This window comes from Apium graveolens, chromosome 7 (assembly GCF_009905375.1).
Source record: "Apium graveolens cultivar Ventura chromosome 7, ASM990537v1, whole genome shotgun sequence".
Classification (NCBI taxonomy): domain Eukaryota; kingdom Viridiplantae; phylum Streptophyta; class Magnoliopsida; order Apiales; family Apiaceae; genus Apium; species Apium graveolens.
In genome coordinates this window covers 52432710-52442599 of record NC_133653.1, presented here as the reverse complement: position 1 = coordinate 52442599, position 9890 = coordinate 52432710, and positions in this window count along the sequence as shown.

The window sequence follows — 9890 nt, the reverse complement described above, 5'->3', positions numbered from 1 at the left end:
TATTATCTGTTGAAAGCACTCTATGGACTAAAGCAAGCACCTAGAGCCTGGTATGAGACTTTGTCAAAATTTCTTCTAGATAATCACTTCACAAGAGGTACTGTTGACAAAACTCTTTTCTTTAGAAATGTTAATGTCTCTACAATACTTGTTCAAATCTATGTAGATGATATTATATTTGGTTCTACAGATTACAAGCTTTGTAAAAAGTTTGCTAAGTTAATGCAAAGTAAATATGAAATGAGCATGATGGGAGAGCTAACTTATTTTATTCGTTTAGAAGTTAAACAAGTTAGTGGTGGAATTTTCATTAGTCAAAGTAAATATATTTATGATCTTTTAAAGAATATGTGTATTAGTTTGATGATAAGTTAAACAAAACACTTACGTAGGAATCCAGTATCTGTAGCCTCAACGGATAAGACCATTATGGCTATCCGTTGATGGAGTAGCTTTACTTAGAAATAAGTTTAGTATTGTAGCACATTTCAGTTTCTGTATTCGAGTTATAATTCCTAGATGTTGTGGAAATTATAAGTCATGTTGACTAGTAGTGGATATGCAAATAGGAGGGCTAATTGTAAATATTTCATGCCTTGTAATTTTGTATAAGTGAAGTAGTATCAACTGATAAGTTAAAGACCTTCAACAGATAAGAAACAAAGCTTCTACGGATGTCTCTAAAGCTACAATGGATAATATCCATCAGCGGATGAGTGCATCAACGGATAAAGCTTCAACTACTAATGCATCAACGGATAAAGCCATCAATGGATAAAAGCTTCAACGGATGCCAAGTTCAGTAGCAGTTGACAGTGATAATCCATAAGCTGACAGAGGCACATGGGTTGACAGAGATAATTGGAATGAGGTAGCCTCTTGGAGGAATCAAGAAAATGCAGTATTTCCATTCTGGTGAATACAAGGAAGTATTCAAAGATTTACAGATTATCCTAGATTGCATTTAAAAGAGAAATGAAGAAGAAACATGTGAATAATCTTTTCAATTGTATTTTATATTTTTTGTCTTCACTTGTAAACTTGGTGATATATAAACCATGTTGCAGCTAGTAATTAGAGTGTGAATTTTCCAGAGCTGTTTAGAAAAACATTGAGAGAAAATCATCTAGTCTGTACTAGGAAGCAGCTGTGATCAATTTCTTGAATCACGGATTTTCTGAAATAACACATCTCTGGTGGAACAACAAATCCACTAGAAAAGTTGTTAAGTCTTTTGTTTTCTTTACATTTTTGTTTGAATATATATATATATATATATGTCTGCACCAGCTCAAAGCAATTCACACACACTTTGTTCACCAAAATACATAGCCTTTGAAATTGCTCAAAACTTGAAAAAGTTTTGAGATTTACATTCAACCCCCTTCTGTAAATCTCATTGTTAGTTCCTTGGGAATAACATCATTTTTAAAAAGTCTCTAGGACTATTATGAACATAACAGAACAAATCCCATGCTTTTATCTTACTCAGATAATTTTATAAAAATGTGCGAAGGTTAAATAAAACTTTATTTAAATCAAATAATTCTCTTAAATCAATAAAAATATCAACATATCACGTAATCATGCATACAAACAAGTAAGCACACATACGAACACATCCCAACTCATGTCTGATAATAAAATTTATCTTTCTTTAATATTATTCCTTTTTATGCGTTCCGGGTCACGTTCAGCCTGACGGCCCGACGCTCAGCGTTTCAATTACGCTTCTCAATATTGACCGACATGTCACTAGGACGAAATACTTTACTTAAACATTTCATTTCACATAAAAACACATACTTTACATTTTAAATATCTTAACCCCTTTTTAGGACGGGTTCCGTTCTAACTGACGGCCCGACAACACAGCTTAACTCCTAAGCTGACTCTTTAAATTGGAACGCTTTTATTTACGCTCCTAGACTCTAATATATAGAAAAGACAATTAATCAACACTTAATCACACAATCATAATCACTTCACATAAATCACACTTTATTGACTTAATTACATCACAAAATTCTCAGTGGTCACAATCTACCCTCCTTAAAAGGATTTTGTCCCTAGAATCTAGTCTAAGCAATTAGATGGGGATACTTTTCTTTCATTTCACTCTCTAATTCCCAAGTCGATTCTTCTATTAGTGGATTTCTCCACAACACTCTTACTAGAGGTACGACTTTATTTCTTAGTGTCCTCTCCTTTCGGTCCAAAATTTCGAACTGGCAGTTCCACATAAGACAAATCTGGTTGGATTTCCACCGGTTCCAATTCAATCACATGGCTCGCATCCACATTATACTTCTTTAGAAGAGATACATGAAATACATTGTACAGATGTTGCATTTGCGGAGGTAGCGCCAATTCATATGCCACATTCCTAACTCATCGCAGTACTTCAAATGGTCCAATATACCTAGGACTCAACTTCCCTTTCTTTCCGAATCGGGTTAAACCCTTCCAAGGAGATATTCTTAACAAGACTTTGTCTCCAGATTCGAATTGCACATCTTTTCTTTCTTGATTTGCATACTTTGTTTGTCGATCTTGAGCTGCAATTAATCTTTTCTAAACCATTTCTACTTTTTCCTTCGTTTGTTGAACTAGATCTGGGCCAATTAATTTACGCTCACTAACCTCATCCCAATATGTAGGGGACCTACATTTTCTTTCATACAACGCTTCATAAGGCGGCATGCCAATACTCGCGTGATAACTGTTATTGTAGGAAAACTCAATTAACGGTAAATGATCGTCCCAATTTCCTTTGAAATTTATTGCCCAGGTTCGCAACATATCTTCAATTGTCTGAATTGTCCTTTCACTTTGTCCGTCCGTCTGCGGATGATATGTCGTACTCATTTTCAGCTTAGTTCCCAAATGATCATGGAATTGTCTCCAAAATCTCGAGTTGAACCTTGGATCTCTATCTGATACGATAGATATAGGAACTCCGTGACACATCACAATCTCATCCAAATAAAATTTGACCAACTTTTCCAACGAAAAACTTTCATTTATCGGCAAGAAATATGCTGACTTTGTCAACCGATCAATTACCACCCAAATCCACTACTAGAATTCTGTCAATAGACATCGGTCCTTAGATATCGGTTGCTTAGACGACCGGTGTTAAAGTTCTTTTAGACATCAGTTATTTTAAAACGATGTTACTGTGTGTATCAGACATCGGTCGATAAAATAACAGTTGTCGAAAGTAATTTTAGAAAAATGAAAAACGTGAATTAGACATCGGTTTATAGAATAACCGTTGTCAAATTTTTTTAGACATCGGTTTGAAACTACAACCGTTGTTAATGATTAATTTTAAAAAATTAAAAAAAACACGCGTATACTTCCTCCCCCCCCATTATCTTCAAAATGTTTCCCCCCTTAACAACAAAAATAATTCCCCCCTTTATTTCCAAATTATTTCCTCAGCACTCTCTCCCAGCTCTCTTCCTCTCCCGTATCTCTCTCTCTTTCTCGTTCTCTCTCATATGTCTCTCTCTCTCCCTCTCTCCTTCTCGTTCTCTTTTATCTCTCAATCTCTCTAACCATAGTTCCATTTTTAAAACCCTAATTTATATCATCATCTCATATTGCAAGTAATTAGGATTCCAATTAAACCCTAAATTGTAAATCTTCAATTAATCAAATTCATGTTGTGTGAAACCTTAATTTCTCGACACGGCTTGGATTATTTTGTTCAATTGCGTTTTGTTTTCTTTATCAAGATTGGGTATTCTGTGTACTTACTTTTTATTGGTTTGTTCAACATGTATTGAAACATCACTACCCATCTCAAATCTTCTAGACTCATGGTATTTTCATGTTTTTGAAGCAAATATCAGTATTCATGAGTTACTCTTGTTGTTTGTGAATCTCTATGTTTATAAAGTAGTTAAAGGGTTTTAATGCTCTTTCTTAATTACAAGTCTTTTTTATGTCATTTTTATTCTCGATTCATGCAATTATGTATCTTTGTTTTTGTTAATATTAATATTCTTTAATATTAATATTCCTTTGTTGTTTGTTTTTGCTTTATCAATGTTTTTATTAATCCAAGAAGCATATTTTGCTACTGCACAGAGTGTTCGTGATTCACTTATCATTGACTAGAATACGACATATGATTTATATGAAAAGGTGAATGTAAAGCAAGCATACTACTTGTCCATGGAATTTCTACAGGTTAGATACTAGTCCACCTTGATGTCAAGTGTTTAAGTCATATTGTTATTGTTGCCTTGTCGGCTTGGTAGTAGTAAATGTTATTTTAGCGATAACTTGTCAATTTTGAGTATGCTCTCTTATGGATGAACTACTAATGTTGCATCTATTGTTTTTTTAATTAGGGTAGAGCACAACAGGTAAGATTTCAGCTACATTATTGTTTTCATGCTTTTTCCAAATATTTGCTAAGGAAAATTTCAACCAATTTGAAGTTACCAGTTTTGCATCAAAAGTGAAAGGTGCAGCTATTTGACAACAGTTTGCATCGGAAGTGAAAGGTATAGCTATTTGACAACAGTTCTCTATAAATCTGATACTACATTGTAGTATGGAATTTTTTTGACAGACTAGATGTTTAGTTTTAATAAAGTGCACTATGTTGTACCTAATTATCGTTATGTTCACTCACGAGTAAATATCACCACCTATCCTGGCATTTGAAAAGATAAAGAAAATATTTCATCAGTAGCTATAAGTTCGCTGACAATGGTCCGAGAATGTGTCTAGAGTAGATATTTACTAATGATAATGCTGTAGTGGTGCATTCGGAAAAATGTAAATGATTATGAAAATGATTGGGATTAACACCCAAGTTAAGTAAAAATTTACAATAGGTTTAATGTCCGTTGTGGATGTTGATGCGCCGGAGAATGCTACTTGGATTGATAGATATCTTGGTATCATAGAGTTTGCTGGTATTATTGTATGGATTCTACATCAGGTTTGTAACTACATAATTGACAAGTACAATCAGAATCTGTACATTTCTATCAGTCAAAACATGTTTATCGGTATCTTTGTAAATAGCTTTATATTTTAGCCTTCTGTTTCAAGTTTACATCTTGTTTTCATAATTGTTGATCACAGGGTAACAAACTTGAATCTTTTGACTAATTGATTACTGATATAATTTATAGGAGATAGATAGTTACCGGTGGTTGCTAATTAGTACTGCGGGAAGCACCAGTTCTATCTCTAACTTAGTCTTCCATTTAATGATATAAATAATTAAAGAAATTGTTTTCAGCAAAAGAATTCTATCTTTCCTTCATTACTATAGATAAATCTAGTGTACATGAGTTATATTTCCAATCTCTTACAGTTAGAAAACAAGAACGGATCAGCACACACTGATTTTATACCTGAATCAGAACCAACTATGAGTCATGCCATTGCAAGAGCAGCTTCTGGAATGTCTTCTTCAAGATATAACTCTGAATTTTACAAGAATGCCAAGGTTTTTTAAACTTCTATATATACCTCAGTGTAATGTAAATCACTCTTTTCCCATTTGTATCCTACTTTACTAAATCTCCAACTACGCATGTCCGTGATATCTCAGGGTCAATTCGTTGGGCACCTTTTCTTGCTTTGCAGTCTTCAGACTCATTTTTGACTATGCTTCCACTGCTATCAAAATACAGAATGAAGAGTGTTCACGTGGTTGATCTTGGGGTAGGAAAGATCGAGAATATTATAACCCAGTCCGCTGTTATTCACATGTTAGAGGAATGTGCTGGTCTATAATGGTTTGAAAGTTGGGGTAATAAAAAACTTTCTGAACTTGGTCTTCCTCTGATTACGCCTAATCGCGTTGTGACGGTACTATCACTTGCAATACATATACATTTATCTTTATGATTCAATAGATAAATGACCATGATATATATTCTCTGTCGTGTAAGTAAGATTAAGGTGGGTTGATTTAAATCTGGTCAGAGCTTTCCCGACCAGATTTAAAATATGGAAGGGCTAAAAATATTATTTAGGGTTGAGAAAGATCATCGATTATAATATAATGCACATAATACAACCATATTTACCTCATATACTGGTCGATTACATAAAGTTTTTGCTATAATTAATTGGGAACACACTACTTTTTGGTTCATTGATCAGTATCTAGACTGATGGACATATAAATGAGGACGTGATCTGAACATTAATGCAATGAATAGAAAGGACACCATGTCTCACAGTACCTGCTTGATCTCTGAGGGACATATGTCCTTTTATTCTTTTTACTTCACTATTTTCTTTTATGTGGGTATTTATTTTGATCATTGGAGTCTTATCTAGCTAATTTGAAGCGGAATTAGTGACATTATGTCAGTTGTTTTTCCCCATCCAAAAATAACCAAGATTTGCAAGGATGTTAAACTTTTTATTTTATGTAGCTGATGATGTATTTGGTACTGTGAATATTGGCATGGACTTGCTAGACTGGTGTTCCTGCTTCTAATTGCAGTGGTAGAGCAACCATGTTCCTATGTTGTTTAATTTTTAATTTTCAATAATGTGATAATTTAGGTGTTTAATCATATAAGGCCTCTCTGCTAGTTTTAACGGACATTAGTAACTTATATGTTACCTTCTTTTGTTTATCTCATTCATAGGTTTTAAAGATCTCAAGATTGGATGAGGTGAAAAGGTTAAAAGTTATTATCATTGGTCAAGAACATGAAGAACAAGAAGACTAGCCAGCATCGAAGGGGCTGGCTTGAGTACTAGGAGTATGGTTGATTTTATACATTGAGATTAGTTATACTTATCACGGGAATAGTTTTTTTAGAATGATAGACGTATTGGAGATTAGTTGTACACTTTGAGAATTTGTTGATCTTGAATTCAATTGGTTAATAATATATATGTATTGGTTGAGTTTTGAGAATTAAGTTTTTTTCAGCATCATAGTTAATGCATGGTCTAATATTCTATGTAAATATAGGGATATCAGTACATGTAAAAAGGGCAATAACATCAATTCTAGAATAAACAACTGATGTCTATTTTTGAAATTAACATTGGTTATATTAAAGAAAATGATGTTAAAATAGACTTTTAACAACGGTTACATATATATAACCGATGTCTAATCTGATATTTGACATCAGAAGTTTTCCAGAATCGTTGTGAAAGTATGTCTTAGACATCAGGTAAAAACCTATGTCTATGAAAAATTACATTTGAACATCAGTCGCGAAGACATCATACATTTTTTACATAGACATCGGTTTTTAACTGATTTCTAAAGAGTTTTTTCTAGTAGTGATCGCATCATGATTAGACTTGGTTTTAGGTAATCCCACCACGAAATCCATCCCAATATGCTCTCATTTCCATGCTGGTATATCTAGGGGCTGAAGCAATCCGCTTGGCCTCTGATGTTCCGCTTTGACTCTTTGACACGTATAACACTTACTTATCCATTCCGCAATTTCCTTTTTCATGTTTGGCCACCACTAACTCTCTTTTAAGTCCTGGTACATTTTCGTACTTCCAGGGTGAATTGAAAATCTCTAGTTATGCGCTTCTTGCAAAATCTCATGTTTTAGCTCCACAACATTAGGTATCCAAATACGTGAGTTAACACGGTATATTCCTTTTCCATCATTTTGAGCTTTAATTTCTTCTCCTGTCAACTTATCCTTTTCGCGAGTCAACACTTGCTCTTGACAGCATCGAATCTTTTCCAAAATTTTGGGTTGAAATGACATCGCATATATAGCTTCTCCTCCAAATTCTGGAGTCTGTACTTCTATTTCAATCTTTTCAAAATCCTTGATCACACTACAAGAAAAAGTTAAATAGACATCACACATTAGACATCAGTTACTAACGCCACTGATGTTAAAATATATAATAACATCACCCCGCGTTAATCTGATGTCTTTGTTGTTTGAAGACATCGATTATTTAATAACCGATGTTTAAAATTGACTAAAAAAATTCAACTCGCGCCCACTTCAGTTTATTTCCCCCTTAATCAAAATTGTTAAAATTTTCCCTCTTTGATACCAATTATTTTCCCACTCTTCTTCATAGAAACTAAATTAACTCTCATCTCTCTCTCGTCTCTCATAAATCTCTCTCTCGTCTCTCACTTCCATCCCATCTGAAACTCTTCATCTCTCCCTCTCATCTCTCACTACTATAAATCACTTGCACAACCACTCACCTCTGCTCTACTTACTACAACCTGCACTCACTTTTGTTCCACTCCCCTCCGCCATGTTCAACTCTATTCGATTTGTCGAAACTCGACTCTCACTCATTCGATTCGTTCGAGTAGATACTCAATTCAATTTGTTTGAATCGGTATGTGGGTAAGATAAAAAATTTATGTGTAAACTTGGATTATTAGTTCAATTAAGTTTTAAATTGGGGATTTTTTAAACTGAAAACCCTAATTTCTTTAATATGTTTTTCTTACTTTTAGTTGGATATTTGTTTGACTCGATTGAGGATCTGGTTTCTATGGTGGGAACGAAGGAGATGAGGCTCACAGTTGTTAGTATTTAAATGTTGTAGTGGGACTGAGCACGGTACTGTGTCCTTCTATTTTGTTGTAGTGAAATCTTTATTTTACCGTATAATCAGGCTTGATACTTATTGCTTAATTTGGGAAGTACTATTGTATGTTCTATAAGGAGAAATTTTTGAGGTGTTATGAAGTTGGAATTAACAAGACTGCTACTGTTGAAACTATGGCTAATTATTTACAGGTTCTACCTTCTCCTTTTAGTTAGTATGAGTTTATGAGCTTGCATTTTTTAGTAAAGTTGTAGTTTTGAAATTTTAAGGTTTATAATTAGTTTATGATGAGGTACTTGGTAGAGATTGGGATGCAGAAACGGAGAGTATAATATTTTGTGATGATATAGTTCACCCTTTGGGCCTTATCAATTATGAATTGGGGGTATATCTCACTTTGTCACAGCTCTATTCTACACTAGCCCTATAGCTCTATTCTAGCTAGAACATACCGTATCATCGAAATTTGGCAGTGAGTTTAAAGATACATAAGTTCCATATCTTGTGAACCTTATTTCTTCTCCAAATTTGTCAGTACAGACGCAGGTAACCTCCCCCTCCTGTCCTTAAAATATTTTACTTCACTGTTAAACCAAATGATATATTGTTACAACAGATGTTCTTATGTGTAGGCTCTGTATACATTGATTAACATAGCCAAAGCGTATCCCGAAACTTGCAATGCTATGATATAAAATAAAGCAACCACTTTGAATTGTTAGAATATGCTTGTGGGCTTTTGGCAGTCTTTTTTCAGATTTCACCAAATCTACTCTCTGATAAGGTACCTTATCAACTAGTCAGTTTTTTCCTTTAAATCTAAATATAATATTGACATGCTTGGTCTAATCATCTTAAATTATCTTGACAGATGCCAAACGTTATTAGTACTATTAGCACCGCCATTGAGTATCAACGATCCTGGTCGGTAATAGTGAATGTATCTCTAGCACTTTTGATTCTCTCTGACCAGGGATTGGTGGAAACTGGAACTTCAGTCATCCGTCTTCTCAAGCTGATTAAGTCAGTAGATTTTTTCTATTGTCTCTTTCGTCAAATTTGGTACCAATTTTTATTTATCCTGTTTACATGTGTTGTTGACATCGAGAATATTTTGTAGTTACTTCTGTCCTTCGAACAATTGGAAACTATATGAGATGGGGAAATGATGAGGATATCCAGGTATGGTCAAGTGACTAATTCTATATGCTAGCCACACGTTCCACTTTTGGGCTACCGAAGTTCTTCTCTTTGGTAATATAGACTTGATAAAGATATAAAATGATCCAGTATAGTCCTCTTCACACCAAAGGTTTCGAGTTGGTTACTTAGAA